The sequence below is a fragment of the Malaya genurostris genome, chromosome 2, assembly GCF_030247185.1.
Source record: "Malaya genurostris strain Urasoe2022 chromosome 2, Malgen_1.1, whole genome shotgun sequence".
Taxonomy (NCBI): Eukaryota; Metazoa; Arthropoda; class Insecta; order Diptera; family Culicidae; genus Malaya; species Malaya genurostris.
Window position 1 is genome coordinate 13,957,254 of NC_080571.1, and position 17,815 is coordinate 13,975,068.

General features: G+C 37.5%; 1 protein-coding gene across 14 annotated transcripts in view; it reads left to right on the forward strand.

Moving 5' to 3' along the window:
- LOC131426954 (uncharacterized protein CG43867) overlaps nt 1–17,815 on the forward strand; it is a 618,008-nt gene that overhangs the window by 529,974 nt on the left and 70,219 nt on the right. Inside the window, exon 1 of one of the 14 annotated variants that reach the window (XM_058589763.1) lies at nt 14,048–14,701. The exons of the other annotated variants lie outside the window; for them this stretch is intronic. The gene's annotated coding sequence lies outside the window, so the exon portion shown is untranslated. Of the gene's footprint in view, nt 1–14,047; nt 14,702–17,815 lie in introns of those variants that run through there. 14 annotated transcript variants of the gene reach the window in all.

Consider the following 17,815-nt stretch of genomic DNA (forward strand, 5'->3'; position numbering starts at 1 on the left):
AAATTTTTTGAAAAAAAAACCTTCGGTTCTGAAAAAATAACAGAGGTAAAAATGATTTTTTCCACATAAAAAAATAACTTCTCACATTAGTAAATATCGTTGTAAATAATGTATAAATGATTTTACAAGTGGAAATTTGTTTTCTGTTGCGTTTTGAAAGATAAACTTGCAATCATCATCCTCGTACACGTACCGCTCTAGTTGTGAAACACAACGTTAGATCGCCAATTAAAACAGTTCTTACCAACGTTACCAGGTATACCGATTTCTCCGAGGGGGACGACACTTATAGGAAATACTAGAAAATTGATTGGTTGGCGCTTTTCATCATGTGATTGCGTATAAACGAATCTGGAATTCCCTTTGAAATTGAGTTTGAAAACATCGGTTAAATCATCTACAAAAAATACGTGCACAAAAATGTGGCTTATGATTGGTATATGATATTCGGTTCTCCGGACCTCGGTTCAGTTCGGTTTTCACAGTGATTGTATAACCTTTTTTTCATGAGAAAGATAAAAAATATATACATCTTACTATACGTTCAACAAATGTCCAAGTAATAGATTGTAAATATCTGTTATGGAAATACACTCTCAATTCCTTTCTCTCACATTCCTTAGTATATTACTAATTACAATATACTACTTTGTCTATTGTTTTATGATAACGTAGAAAAATACTTGCACGAATTTTTGATTTAAATGAGATAGAAAAATAACATTTTTTTCTCAAAATATATTTAAAAAAGTACAAACGAAGTTATATACCGTAATTTAAAAAAAGGCTTATTTTATTGTTACAATGTTTCATTCCTATTGAACCAGGCAGTATATAAAAAAACTTCCACTGAAAGTTGCGCCTTTTTAGGCTCCTGAATTAAAATAACCTTATTGAGAAAATTCAAATGAAAAAGTTATCGAAAAAAAACTTTTTTTTTTTAAATAGCACCCTAACTTAAGATTTCCGAAATCGATCACAAACTACCAAAGAGCTCCTAAAAGTCTTCGAATTGTAAGGGAAAATATATTTCCGACAGAGCGTTTGACAGTGCCGAGACCTTTTTGACTCACAAAAATGATCCCGATATGCAATGTTTTTATGGGAAGTAGACACAGATTTGGCATAGACCGTTTTTTTTATACAGCACGGATTTTTGAAAAAAAAATGGCCTGGCAAACTTGTAGTCTAGCATACAATCTTCACTGAAAACCGAACATAAATGACAGGGGGTAAAAAAAGAATACAATTTTGAAATTATTGTTCGACTTTTGTCGTTTTGACTGGATCTGGATCGCGTTCTCATAATTTGCAAACGGAGCTGAGAGTGACATTTATTTTTCGTCATTTTTGCCTATTTTGCGTCCAAGAAAATTACATTTATTGGCGCTTATTAGGAGTATAAATTTATGGCTGTGAAAAATATATTTTTGATTAAATCTGTGCAGATATAACATCGTTAATAAAGTATGAACGTTCTTTTACTGTTTGCAAGTTGATGAAATGACTTTAGAAATTGGTTTTGAACTGATTTTACGCATTATTCGAAAATAAGTTCGACATACGTTATCTAATAGTAATAGTTTGGCCAGTGGTTTTATTAAAATGTTAATAAGCTTAAGTTATTAGACACTAATTATTCCTGAAGAAAAATTCAAATGACTGGTGATTGAACATCAGCCAACTCTGCAACTGAAAATGGTTCAATTTAACCGGGGCATTAAGTTGATCGAAAAATTATGTCCATCCACATAACCGTAAAACATCGTCTGCCCCCGTCTGCCAAACCAAATCGAGTGAAATCGGTCGAACCGAAAAGTAAAACTCCCATATATCGGTAATGAGTTCAATTTGCCTCACTTCAGTAAACCACTCGAATCGGCGGTCATTCGGCGGCGGAGTTGGTTTCCTGGTGAAAATGTTTGGTTTATGCATTTGGCACGAATCGAACATTAAACACTACTCACCGTCGTCGTCATCAGCCGGCCGGGCGTCGTGACTCGTCGTGACGCCGAGTGCTTGCTTGCCAGACAAATTGTGTTTATCAAACTGCCCTGCTGTTCTTCTGAAACGTCTCGAAACGTCTCTCGTCACCGACAGCCGGAGGAAAATCCCGCCGAGTGCGCTTCCTTCGATGATGACGAAAGTGGAAAAATCACACTCGACCGCAATCCGAGAAGCGCTCGGCAAACAAACCTGTGCTCCGGTCGTCGGCCACTTGAAATTTGAATTTATTCACGATGCTCTTGAATTGAGTATTACTTCTCACCGCTTGCCTCCGGTAGCCTTTACTTCACTTCAGTCGATTGAAATTCTTGTTCGTTCTTCAGTTCTCCCCATTCGTTTGCCAGCACACGAAGGAATCTCCATTGAATCGATTACATGCCTACTGGGTTAGGAATTCGAATGAATTCATTACGTTGAAGTGTGACCAAAATTTGACCAACTGGGACTCGGTGGAAAGTAGTCATGAATCGTCATGACAACGGAAAACGGCTCAACTCCGCCGAGATGCGCTTCGATGGAGCCGCCGAGTCGCTTATTGTGAATTCATTCATAACTTTCTGATGACAGTTTTGGCTCCAACCGGTCGGGATCTCTTTTACTTTTTTGTTGTTGTTTTGTTTTGTTGCATGGCTCCGATTCTACTTACAGACAGTTCGCTTCGGGTAGGCCCATGAACGCACTACCCTTCACTGTCACTGTCACTGTCGCCTGACCGGGAAAATCGTCCCACCGGTCGGAGGTAGGTACTATTTTTTGCACCATAGGCGTTAGTGGTATTTGTATACAAAAGTAGACAGACACAGACAAATGACGTGTGCTCGGTTTTCATATTTGTTTGTCGGCTTCCTGAAATGTGGTAGCCAAAACAAGTGGAAGTATTAAGCGATTAGATGTGTGTCCGAGGGAGCAGAGGAACGCAAACCGTTCCCATTAGTCCGAGCAAAAACGGTACGTGATGGGACGAAAGCGTGAGACGGTTAATTTGGTTTGAATTTTCGCTACCGACACTGCCAGTCGTCAGTCAGCCGATAATTTTTCGGTCCGAAATGTGTCTGCCGGGTAGATGTGCGTGACGTGGTCACCGTGGAAATGGGTTCTCTGGCCGGCCAAACTAACCGAATTTGAAAGCATGTTTCGGTCGGTCGCTGGGCAGTTCGGAAACAGGGTGGAAATTAATCTCAATTTGTTTTACCCTCATTAAGTAGGCTGATTGGCAGATGACAGCTACAAGACATTCGCTGAGTTTGTTTACTTTTGAATGAACACCACGAGCAAGTGTTTAATCAAAAACGAACAGACGAGCTCACATTTGTTAGCAAAGCCGGACACAATCGGAGGAAATCTCCTGTGTCATGTGTCCCGCTTCGGTTGTTATTCTTCACACATGTGTAATGAAAAAAAAAACGAAAAACCACACTCATCCGCTTATTCAACCGGAAAAACCGACGAAGAAAATAAATCGCGAGGACGCCGTTTTCGGTTGGCGTCGGAACAGAACAACGACGGATAGCGAAATGTGACTGTCTTCCAACGGGATTAGTGCCAAGTGGAGAAACTTTTCGGTATAGTTTATTTCATTTTTTCAACTCTACTCCACTAGCTGTAAGTTTACTCCGGTACCGCCTTCCAACTGAAAATCCTTTCGAATAAGCTCATTTGGAGGTTAGCTTTGCATACTGTGGCGGTTATAATGCAGCTGAATATCCACAGGAAATATGATAATAGATGGTAACGCTCAGCACAGCACAGCACAGCACAGCCTGCTACGATGGGTTGGAAGGAGTGAGTAAGAAGAAAAACTTTTACGCTATGGTAAAAACCGGGAAGAAAAAATTATGACAGCTCCCGAGAAATCGATATGCCAGTTGTGGCCGAACCAGCAGCCAAGTCAGCAGCACGATAAAACTGCTTTATGATAGAATCGGTCTTTATTTCATCGTCGCTATCTCTAGAATGGGACATAATCCAGCATCCCGGGAAGACGGGTTATGGCACAGACAAAAAAAAAACACACGACATACATTTGCTATAGTTGCTAGCTAGCATAACTTATCGCTCACTGCTTCTAGCGAAAAGTGATAAATTAGACAATTTATCGATTGTCATCATCATGAAAGTACTCAGATATTTTTTCAATATTTTGGAAGAATCGTTTGCTTCAAGACATAAAGCAGGATGGATAAGGCTATCGTTTTTCACACAGTCGATCTGAATTCGATTCTTACTGCCGCAGTTTTTGCCTTATCCGAGAGGCGAACTATCAAGAATGGTGAAACTTATCAAAGCTGCAATCAAATTCTAAAAAAAAGATATTAGACTTGGACGGATCCACAATTGCTACTGAATTATGGAAATGTTTAATTGAACATGACCGTCCATCCATTGGATTTGTTTTGTGCGCCGTTCACTTTTCATCGAAACTCCGCTGCTTATTCACATTCGAGGACATCCCACAATTCTCAAAGAAATATTTTCGAAAAAAGTGTCAAATATGTTTACATGGAATACAGAACAAAAACCTTTTTCAAGCCACCTAGTAGTGTAATGATGCCTTTCTCATATTACTTCTGTTTTTGATCAATAGAAGACTCTGTCAAGATTTTATTTTTCAAACTTGAATAAAATCAAAAACTTTCTTCGGTATAAACTACCATCACCTTTTCAATTTGTAAACAGCTATGCCAAGTTAACGCAGATTTAAATATGGTAACCCTGCACGCTATACAAAATTGAACAAAGCACGCTGTGTGTTAAGCGAGTGCGTTTACTTCTTCTTCCGTACCAGCACGTACCGATGCGCGCCTATTTTGCATCATTTTGAATGACAGTTTGAAAGTTTTGATACTCATTGCCCTATAACTTCGGAACCGGATGTCGGATCTAGATGAAATTGCACCAAACATTATAGGACAATAAGAGCTTTAATTTGAATCATGATTTGTGAAAATCGGTTTACCCGTTGCTGGGGAATCGAAGTGAGTTGAGTTTTTGAAGCTTTTTGAAGCGGAAAGCAGGGACTAGTAGTCCCAAAGTAGTTTTATATATTGCACCTCGTATCGCCATCACTTGTGAAAAAATAGTCACGAAATTGAAAATTTTTACTAACCGTAATACCGGAACCGGAAGTCGGATCTGGATCAACTTTTCGGAGACTTTTCAAAGAATTTCAAGACCTTTCATTTGAATCTTAGTTTGTAAACATCAGTTAAAAACTTTCCGAGAAAATTGAGTGCGCTTTTCCTCATATATTTGCACATTTTGCCTTGTAATTCCGGAACCGGAAGTCGGAACAGAATAACATTCAATAGCGATCTATGGGACCGTAAGACCATTCATTTGAATCAGAGTTTGTGATAATCGGTTCAGCAATCTCAGAGAAAATCGAGTAACATTATTTGTCACATACACAAACACAAACACACACTCTCACATACACACACACACACACACACACACACACCACACACACACACACACACACACACACACACACACACACACACACACACACACACACACACACACACACACACACACACACACACACACACACACACACACACACACACACACACACACACACACACACACATATATACAGACACACACTCACACACGCACGCACGCACGCACAGAGAGAGAGAGAGAGAGAGAGAGAGAGAGAGAGAGAGAGAGAGAGAAAGAGATCGGGTTTATAAAAACTCATGGACTTCCCGAATGAACGTTTCAACAATATTGGATATGCGAAATCCGGGAAAGTCTTCATTCACTGCTCTTTTTGTCGAAACTGAATTTACAATTACTAAATGAAGATTAAAAGGAGAATTTCAAATGCTATTGTGGAACGAACTGATAATTCCCGAAACATTTCTGAATGTAATTGACTTCTACGGTAGAAACTACTAGTGAATTGAATTTATGTAAAATTGTTAATTTTTTTTCATATAAAGAGATGGCTTTTTGGTCAATTTGTTTCTCGTCAAAACATTTATTTTTCGTTAAAGGCCTTCTTCTTCAGGGCAAAACGACTACAAATATTTTTCAAGTATGGTGTAGTTTTTCATAGTGACATGTTAAATTTTCATCCGAAAAATATATTTAACATAAAAAGTACGTGTATTAATTTTTTAAATTATATTAAATCATTTTAAGCATCATTGAGCGAAGATCAGCAGAATTTACGCGCGCCTTGATTGTATATTTTTTTCTACTGTATTTTTACTATTTACCAAAGAAAAACGGTTGATTGGTTGCAGCCAAACAAAAAGTACTAATAAGGGCTGTAAAATAGCATTTAATGAGTACCAAAATTCTTCTAGCTCTATATCTCTATATCGATACGTACGCAATCTGTTGTAAATCAATCAAAATTCAACTTTCTCAATGCACACTAGCCATAAATTCACATTATAGTCTAATAGCCGTATATTTTGCCTAATTCAGCCCTAATTCAGTCTTATGAGCAATTGAAATGTCAGTTAGCGATTATGTGCTGTCATAATGCGGCATTAGTATGTGCTTATTGGTTACCTGAGTAATGGTTCATCTGGGCAGCCAGCTACCGAGAAAGAGTCTTTAATTTATGTAGTTTAAATTTGGAGTGTGATGTGTAACCTCAAGATTCATCTTCGTTTCCAAAACTATCTTGAAAGACAATAAATAACATGGAACAAGAAAATTATTACGAAATAAAAGTATTCTCAAATACTGGATATAATCGGATAATAAATAATTCGGTTGAAAATTATGCGCAAACATTTTTGAAAGAACTGTTTGTTGAATGAAGATATAATTTAGTAAATGTGATGTGAAACATTCAAACAATCTGTAACTGAAAGAAGTAAAAGAGGAACTCCTGCAATTGTCGCCTTTCACGACATGGAAGCAGGAACTCAGTGGAACTATTCTTGGTAGATTTTTCTTCCTGCTGGATTCCACACGGCATCTAGGTAGATCCTGTCAGGAGAAAAATAATTGATACTATCAATCCAATATATGAAAAATTTAACAGTGTTTAATACACATCCTATCAATGGATCTACCAGTAGTTCCAAAACTTCCTTTCATCTTATACACTAAAGACTCTTTTTACGCAGGGGATACGTACGGAAATCCACGCAAAAAACCTGTTTTAATCCACCTAGTGGTGTAATGATGCCTTTCTCATATCAACCATACTGTGGTTTTCTTCAAAATGATTATTTTCGATTCTTGAAGGAATAATCGGAATCGCTTTGTTTGGCCGTCTACTGGTAATGACTAGATTTTTTTTTTACAAGTGATGGTAAAAATTTTTAATCGCACTTCACCCTATGATTCCAGAACCGGAAGTCGGATCCGGATGAATTTCAGGAATTTAGTATGAGACTCAGGACCTTTAATTTGAGCATAAGTTTGTGAAAATCGGTCAAACTATTGCTGAGAAAAGTGAGTGAGATCCATTTGGGAAAATATGACGACTATTTCTGGTGCCTCCACCATCGGAAACCGGGAACAATGATAGCCGAAATCCGTTTTTTTGACCGTCTACTGATAATGCCTATCGAACAGAGTAGATTTGAGGCCTGTTTTTTCGCCCATTTAAGCGATGGTAAATTTTTTTTAACAAACTTTACCCTATAATTCCGAAATCGGAAGTCGGATCCTGATACAATTCAGAAGTTTTGTATACAATCATAAGACCTCTAATTTAAATCTAAGTTTGTAAAATTCAGGCACTCCATCTTAGAGAAAAATTAGTACACATATTTTCATTTTTTTGCTCATTACACCCTAAACTCCGGAACCGGAAGACCTATCCAAACAAAATTTTTCATTTGAATTTAATTTTGTGAAAATCGTTGCAGCGTTGCAAATCAGAGATGAGAAAAGTTGGTGCACTTATTTTAACAATTTTTTGCACATTTTACCCCATATTTCCGTAATCGGATGTCAGATCCAAATAATATTCAGGAGTTTGGTATGGGACTGCAAGACCTTTCGTTTTAATCTGAGTTTGTAAAAATCGGTTCATCCGCTTCTAAGAAATTGGAGTGATTTCTGGTTTGGATTACACGATAACTTTCTTTCGATGCTTCCGGAATCTGAAATGAAGATTCGGTGTGCCCAAAATCAAACCCAATTCAAGAATTCTACGGCTGTTTGAATGTATTTGATTGAATGTTTCCGTGTCATGTATACAAAACCTGCCTCTGAAAATGAAATTTATATACCTATCAGTTTGTAATTCCGGAACCGGAAGTAGTATTCGGATGAAATTTGGTAGGATTATATGGGGTTAGAAGACCTTTCATTTGAACCTACGTTTGTGAAAATTGAATAAACGATTTCGAGGAAAATCGATTGCCCGTTTTTAATTCATTTTGCACATTTTACCCCGTAACTCCCGAACCGAAAGTCGGGTCCAGATGAAATTCAATAGCAACCATACCATGAGACCAAAAGACCTTTAATTTGAATCTTTGTTGAAGAGAATCGGTTGAGCTGTCTCTGAGCAAAATCGAGTGCACCTGTTTCTCCCAAACCGGATGTCCGATCCGGGTAAAATTCAATAGCACCCTATGATCTCGGTTAAAAAGTCAGTTTTCACAGTGATTGCGTAACCTTCCCAAAATACTTCACGATGGACACGTATTCTTAATTTGGATTTAGGGCCTGGATCCTGGAAATGAATTCTGGAATTGAATTATCGGTCTGAATTTTGAAAGCGGAATTCTGGAAATGAATTATGAACCTGAGCCCTAATTTTGAACACTCGACTTACTCCTGGATTCTGGACTTGGATTTGGGGCTTGGATTCTGGATCTGAGTTTTAAACTGAACTTCGAAACAGAATTCTGAATCTTGATTCTGGAAATGAGTTTTGGACCTAAATTTTAGATTCCGCACTAGAAATACAGAATTTGATTCTGTATCTGAATTATAAATTTGTATTCTGGTTCTGGGAATGAATTCTGAACCTTTGTTCTGAGCTTTTATTCTGGGTCTAGCGACTGGAAATGAATTCAGAACCTGGGTTCTGCATCTGACTTCGGGACCTGTAATGGAGACCTGGGTTTTGGAAAAATATTGTTAAACTGGATTCTGGACAAGGACTCAGGTGCTGAATTTTGGACACGAATTTTAGATTCTGCACCAGTACTTGGATTCTGGAAATGTATTTTGAACCTGAATTATGAAATTGGACTCTGCTCTAGAATTCTAGAAATGAATTGTTGATCTCAATTTTAGCATTAGCATTAGCATTAGCATTAGAGACCGCCCGTGTGTTGCTACTCCGTTATTGATCTGGACCAATTGAGATTGCAAAATGATTTTTTGAAGTAACATGTTTGGGAATAACACATTGTTTCACACTGTGCAAACTGTATTGAACCATGCATGCTGATCAATACCGACGCCGGCCACGTCCGAATGCAGATCTACTTGGGAGGGAAAGGATTGTTAGTTCGATGCATGTTGCTACTAAGAACCGAGGAATCCTCTGCATTCCCACATGCATCACAGGAGAGGATACTTTGTTAGTAAATGTTTTAATAATGTTATCATGTGTTTATTGCTCTGGGTAGCCGGCTACCAAGAATGTTTTAAAGTATTATCGTTTTATGTGTTACTTTGTGCTGGCAATATAATGCAATGTATGTCGAGTATGCAGTCACTCGTTTATGCATCTACCTTTCGCGTTTTTTTAGTCATGCAAAAAAAAACACATGCGGATTGATAAAAAAAGGTATCATCTCACTGCTAGGTGGATTAAGCACGTTTTTATAAATGAAACTACGTGATACAAAACGAAGCGAAGCGAGCGAATAGAATTTAGACAAAAAAGTTGATTCATTGCATTGAAATATTCTAAACAGTTGTTATAAAATCATTTTAAATCACCAAACAAAGGTCAATAGATTTCACACGCGTCTTGATTCTTTATTATTTTAATTATTAAAATTATCAATTGGTTATATTAGTTGATCTGGGCAACCGGCTACCGAGAAAAATATTCATTTACTGTTTGAAATATTAATATCCAGTGTTTTTTACTATGTATTCAATATACCGATATATGTTATCTCTGTTATTAACTTTGTAATATAAACGGATTTGAGCAATGGTTGATTTTTATCGTTCATTTTATAATCCTGAAAGACAATCAATAACTTGGAAGAAAAAATCATTCCTAATAAAACTTTTCTCCGAAGCTAGACGGAAAATGATAGGTTGAATAAAGAGATGATTTAGTAAAATAGAGTAATCAGAAGTAAAACATTGAAAATATCTGATAACTGAAAGGAAAAAGAAACTCCTGCAATTGTCGCCTTTTACGACATGGAAGCAGGAACCCAGTGGATCTATTCTTGGTTCATTTTTTTCCGCCGGATTCCACACGGCATCTAGCCTGGTACAGTCCGGAGAGAGCTAATAGGTACTATCAATTTCCTAGTGGACCCCAGCCCCTAAATGAATTGTTGATCTCAATTTTGAACATTAACTTTAGGTTTGATTTTTGAGTCTTAATTCTACACGTACACTGGGCCAATATTCTTAACTAAACTTCGGAGTAGAACCCTGATCCTGGATCCTGAATCTTGATTCTGGACCTGGACTCTGGAGATGGATTTTGGACCAGAATTATGAATTCAGAACTTGAATTCTAGATCTTAAAAATAAATCTGGATCTGGTTTCGTTACCTGGATTCTAGACCAGAATTCTACAACTGGATTCTGTATCTGAACTCTGGACATAAACTCTAAATCTGTTCTAGAATTGGATTTTATAAACCAATTTTGGACATGGATTCTGAATTAGGAACTGGATTGTGAACTTGGATTCTGGTTCTAGAATCCGGAGTTCTGGACTAGACTTATGAACTTTAATTCAGAACCTGAATTATGCATCTGATTTCTGGACTTGGATTTTTAACCTGGAATCTGGATCAGCATTCGGGACCTGGGTTCTGGACCTGAATAATAGATCTGGATTTTGGACAGGAATTCTAGATTTTCGACCAATACTAGGATTTTGGATATGAATTTAGGACGTGCATTATGAACCTGAATTCTGCATCTTGAATCTGAACATGGGTTCTGAGAATGAAATCTGGAATCTAGGTTCCAAACCAAAATTCTGGGTTTCGAAGCTGAAATCTGAACCAGGACCAAAAAGTTTAGATTTATTTTGTTATTTACGATCCTCATACTACTGAAAATTTGATCGAAAAAAGCTAAACATATTTTCGATGGTATAGAATTAAAATGATTATATTAACCAATTTTGACTTATTCTGGAAAGGCGAACCAGAGTAAAATAACGCAATTCCCAAAAACGTTGCCCCCGCTGTCGAGATATGAAAATCACTCGATATTTATAAGGACTAAAACATTGCAAGTTCGACGAAACCCTTCGATTGTTTTGAGCCCAGTGAACATGTACGAAGTGTGGATTAATTTTTGGAAAGAATCGATTCTGGAATTCCGAAATCGATTTTTGGCATTAAAAATGCCTTACTCTTCACTATATGGGGCCGGGTGTCAATTAAAAGCTTCAAAAATAGTCGCGTAACCTTCTTGTGTCATAATTTTGAACGTTAATAACTCGGTCATTTGTTGATGGATTGTTATAATTTAACAACCAATCGATTTGGAAACTTTTAACTTAAACATGTATGACGACGTCGTTTCAGTAATTCAATAGCATACTATTGAAAAAATGGTTGGAATCGACCTATGTTTCCATACACCAATCCCTGTTGTACAAAATGATGTCAACTACTTGTTCGGCATAGGAGGCTTTGCGTCATGCATAAAAAACACCGCATCGTTATGCGTAGTATGAAGAGAAATCTATAAATAGGTATATGTTGCAAAATGTTTCTTTACCTAGTCGATGCTTGACTGTGTATGAAACAAGTAGCTCGTCCAGTGAGCTGATGACTGGATTGTATATGCGTTCGCTCGCTGGATTGTCGCTTTTGCATTATGTGTTGGTGAAATTTCCTGTTGTCTGCGCAACACCGTTTTCGCTTGAGTATCTTATATATCATCTAGCTATTGAAGAACCGAATCAGCGTGGTATATAGCGATTCTTTTGGTATATCCCATGTATTTAGCAAATTTTTGGTCGATTTTGCCATTAAAAATGCCTTACACTTCGCTTCCCGAGGCTGGGTGTCAATGTAAAACACGCAAAACTAATCGCGTAACATTTTTTGTCATAATTTTGAACGCTTATAACTCAGTCATTTGTTGATGGATTTATATAATTCTTCAACCAATCGATTCGGAAACATTTAACTTAAACTTATGAGATAACGTCATTTGAATATTTCAAATGCATACCATTGAAAAATTGGTTTGAATTGAGTATTTCATTTTGGTTCTCTGGTAATGGATTTTCCTAATTGAAATGATTCCAAAGCTTCAATATTGTTAAATCTTTAGGTTGTTTGTATCTAAAATTGAGCTTTCAAGTAACTTTGAATTCATCATAATTGACTTCTAGTTAAAGGACGTTATTCAAAAACTTAACAATGTAAAAATTTGTGGAAAGGGATTAAAATTGAATAGAATCAATTATCAAAGAAGAATCTAATTGTCAATTTTATCATTCGCCAACAATATAAGCGCCTAAACTAGACCAAGTTTGTAATTAGTCAATTGAATAAGTTTTCAGTTTAGTGTATCATCATCATTATCATCTTTATTTTTGTATTAATTATGAAGACCCTAGAAACGTTCCATTTTTAATGCTATTGCGCTCGGTCGTATCTCTAATTTTTTCGTTTTTTTCTGCCGAATGTCTTAGAATTGCATAAAATGTCGAGATCTGGTGTTACCTCAACGTTTAAGGCAATTATTTTGCATAAAAAATCAATTATTTTGCATGTTACCTGTATCATGTATATCCATGTTTCATCCATTGTTACATGTTGAAGCAAAAAAAATCTGATTCATTACTTGTAAATAAGGCTAAACACGGCTCTGAATCATCAACACGTTGTTGTTGTTTTTGATCGTCTGCGAATTCAAATAAAATGTTCATCCATAATTGTAAACACACTACCTTCTGATATCTTTACGATCCAAGCTATATCACGTAATTTTATTTCCTATTGTATATAACAAATTTGTAACCATCGATGACTGTACGACCACGTTTAAATTCAACAAACCAATAACAAATGGCTCTTTTAGTTGGAGCAGAGTCCGGATAACACTTTTGCAGCCATTGCTTGTACAGTTTTTTTTCATCAAGAAGCAACAATGAATTAACACATGTTTTGATTCCATTATTTTGAAAATGATAAAAGTAACTTCTCTATCACTTTTTTCTGACTAACCGAAATGTAATAAAATTTCACACATTGGTAACAATTTTCCACTGAATTATAATTGTCTATGTAAATATTCTTTGGTTTTGTATGCTGCACAGAAACTATCAGTTCAGCGAATGTTTGCAAGAGTTTGTTCTGTAACACATTTTGTTCCACTTTATCCTATATAAAATACAATGCTAAATGTAGAAAGCTGATGATATGCAAAACTTTTCAGTCTCTAAAACTAGGATGCCAATATACATCAAAATGTTAGTTTAGTTTCTTGTTTAATGAGGTTTACGAGTTATGAAGTACTTCCAGAGCATATCCTAGAACAAAGGTAGCGGCACATCGTATCGTCTCCCTAAAACCGACCGGCACACTGTTGTACCACTTGAAATTATTACCCCATCATAATTCACCAAGAACATTACCGTCGATTAGTTGGAAAGGAAACAGTGCAATATTGCACGCATCGCACTCACCCACCAGTAACTCATTTCGATTCGGCAGATTCTGTTCGGAGGGAAAAAAAACTATCACCCAGTGCTGCAGTGAGTGACCGAGTGTCTTCACCCGGCACGACAAACAAACACAGAGCAACCGAGAACCGAGTAGGCTGGTAGAACGAAGACGACGCATGCAGCACGACGGAACCGAGGTGAAGTTTTTCCGTTTTCGATTTGACGATCCGTTTCCCGTTCGTCAGTTCTAGTTTCGCTCCCGTCCGGTTCGGTTCGGTTCGGTTCGGATTCGTTGGAAGTTAGCTGTGCCGCCGGTCGGTTTGCTTGTTTTACCCTTCGATGCAATAAACGGCAGTGTATGATACAGCAGAAGGCAAAAGAACATCGTACAGAGAAAAACTGCATCCCGTGGGGATCCCTGGTCGTAAAAAAATAACACGGACAAGAAGTGGAAATTGTGCAAGCAAATATGATGAAGATGCAGTGATTTTTTTTGTGGGTCGGAAGAACCCGCGCTCCAAAATCAAAGTGCAGTGGTGTGAAATCAATGAAAAAAGAAATCCCATCTTGGCACAGCATGCTACGACCCACTTGGGAGTGTTGTTAGGGAAATCCATACATACTTCATCGGGCGCAGTGAAGGAAGTGCAAATGGGAGTTGTTGCTGACGCCGCTTCCTAGAGGAGAAATGGTGGAGATGCGTTGAGGAAAATTAAGTGTCTAGTCGGTTGGGTGTTTCACTGTAATGATACGATTGTAGTCTTCCGTTCGGTAGGAGGGCTGTGCTCTGCACAACGTTCGCGAGCAGAACAGGAAATTGAATTAAATGCCATACGGTGCGAAACTCAGCGATGGAAGGAAGAATCGATGACAGTGTGATTCAGCAGCACCAGAACCAGCACCAGCAGCAGATATGTCTTGGTACTAATACCGATGAAAGGAAAGGGGAAGGGAGGGGGAGGTCGAAGTACAAGTGCAACGGCCGCAGCTGTTTGATTAAAATTTAATTGAATAATCGCCGTGTCGTTATAATCGTCGCTTCGCATGAAAATTAATTTTTAGGTTGACAAATGTTGAGAACACGGATCGCGTCGATCTATAGACAAATTGATATGCTTCCACCGCCGGTCTATGAATCTCGGATCAAGAGGTTCAGTGGTTCAATATTCTAGCGATAGCACATGCACAAATTGAACACCGCTCACAGTCGTCCCTCTGCTGATGATTCATACAAACGAAAAACCGAAATCGACACGAGAAACGCGTATTTGTGTGAAGTGTATCAAATTGCTCTGTGTTTATTTAGCTTCTGCACTTTCCTGCGTGACCGACAAAGAACAAAAGAAACCAAATTTGATAGGGAGAAATCAGACGGGGACAGAGGCAGACAGAGAAAGAGAGAAAGAGAGAACGCACGTATGAGAGGAGAGTACGACAAAATGATGTATTTTTTCTGATATTTATTAAAACGCACAACCATTCGATCCGTCGAAAGCATAATCACAAAAATAATAACAACAAACGCCAACAGCAAAAAAAACCGTTGACGATTGTGCGGTGACTACGGCGATGTGGGGAACGAAGGAGGGAAGGAGAATGCATAAAAAAAATAAACGATCGTTATAACAGTCCATTTTATGCGGTGACACAGAATGATATTTATGCTTCCGATTTTCGTTCGTAATTCCCTCGACATCATCAGCGTCGTCGTCATTATTGCCGTTGTTGAGAACAAGCGCGAACATTCTATGTTTGGATTACTGGAAATGACAGTTTTAGCATACTGAACATAGTCAAACAAGCACGGTTCCACCAGACGATGGACGGCTGAAAATGAAGTCGGTAAATTCACGGATTTCGTTTTCTTTCACCGAAACGAGCAGAGTCCCAACGAATTGGACATTTATTGTTCTGCCCGGTAAAAATCGAACGGTTTCTGTTCGAAATTTGATATACGGGCACTTCAACCTAGTTGTTGCCATTTGATCTACTCGACGTTACGGGTTCTATTGCGTCAGATGTTTAATCGATCCGGCAGTTCACCAATTTCGTATAGAATGTATATCAAAACGGAAACAAACCTGTAATGATGTTAACTTGTAAGGATAATGCAAAAACTGGATCAATAAAGGATGGTTCTGGGTGGCAAATGACCGGGAAAATCATCGGGAAAAAAGTACGGGTGTGTAATGTCACAGACATAACTGGATATCGTGAATACGAATATAACTGAAACGCTTTCTTCTTACTTTCGAATATCAATTAGTTGATCATTTGTATTAATTATGCCAGCTTTCCTCCTTTTCACTACAAGAATTTGAAACGAGGCACCTAAACTGAGTCGGTGCAAAGCATTTTATATAGCAAATTAATAGAAAGTTCCGACAACAACTACGAACTTCAACTGGTTGAAAAAAGCACCGTATATAGTACAGTAAAGTAAAATTTCGCATAGTTCTTTGGGAATATGTTAATGGTTCTAAAGAGAACCGACTCGAAGAATTCAGGAATGAGGGACTGGACCTAAGTTCAAGAACTAAATTCAGGACATAGAAAAGGCTCAGAATTCAATTGCAATTTAGTTTTTGAACTAGTTTCAAAACTGAATTCAGTTCCGGAATCCAGTTCCAACATGCAGGTTCGGAACTCTAAACCCGTGTTTTGGAACTAAGTTCCTGAAGCATAATTTTGAAACTAAATTCTCCTCCCGACGATCGAAGTCCGAACGACCTAAACGTTTGAGGTTTTGTACCACGCTAAAGGTCTGCTCTCATTACTGGCGACTGCTGCTCCCGACGATCGAAGTCCAAATGAAAGCACGACCTGAGCGTTTCACGCTTTATGCTTGTTTTATTCTTACTGATGTTGGTGGGAGAACCTCACCTCGACATCCAGTTCCGTCTGAAGCACTAGAAGAAATGAACGATTTTCAATCAAAGTTAGTCCAGTAGATAATCAGAACTGATATGTGCTCGACTACTTCAAAACCTTCGTCCGGGTGCGAAAAAGGCAAGCAAGCGTGATGAATTTTCCTCATTATTTCCAAACGTTTTAAAAAACTTTGTTTTTCAATTATTTATGGTTTTCTCACGCTGTTAAAAATTTAATCACAAATCCCAGATCATATTTCCGATAGCTTGTAGACAAAATTATGTTGTTGGGTTAGGTACATCAAGAAATATTCGTGTTAAAATTCTGCCCATTCTTGTACAATTTTGAAAAGGCGCCCCATAGTAAAGTAAGTCGTATTCACGACAAAAACGGGAAACATCGGAAATTCGCGTGCCAAACCGAGAAAAATATTACCAGCTCAAATCTGAGTAACAATTTTCAGCATGATTGCCCTAATTTCATCATAATTTATCTCAGTAACAACAAACCTGATATATTGCTTGAAACATTCAGGTCGTGCTCTCATTTGGACATCGATCGTCAGGAAGAGCAGTCGTCTTCAACTCACAGCAAACAACAGATAGTTAATAATTACATTTGGTTTCTTAGTACTTATTCTGGATTCGGGAACTGAATTTTGGATTGAATTCTGAACTTCATTTCAGGTTTAGAATTTAGTTCCAAAATTCAGTTTCAAAACTTAGTTCCAGAATACAAGTTTAGAATTCACAGCCTGCATGCTGGAACTAGATTTCGAAACTGAAATTATAGTTCTATAACTAAATTGCCACTAAATTCTGTATCTGTTCTAAGTTGTGAATTTAGTTTTTGACCTTCGATCCAGTTCCTAATTCCTGAATTCTTCAAATCGGTTCTTTCTAGAACTATTAATAATATTCCCAAAGAACGATGCGAAATTTCACGTCACTTTTTCACTTTTGACGTCAATACATATTATTTTAGTACGAGGTGCCTTTTCAAAATTTGCCCTTTAAAAGAATGGGTAGAACTTAAATATTTCGAGTTGAACCAAACGCCAACATAAACCTTTCTCAATGATATCAGAAATAATATCAGTTATTTATGATTAAATTTTCAACAGTGTGAGAAAACCATTGATAACTCAAAAACATAGTTTTTCTC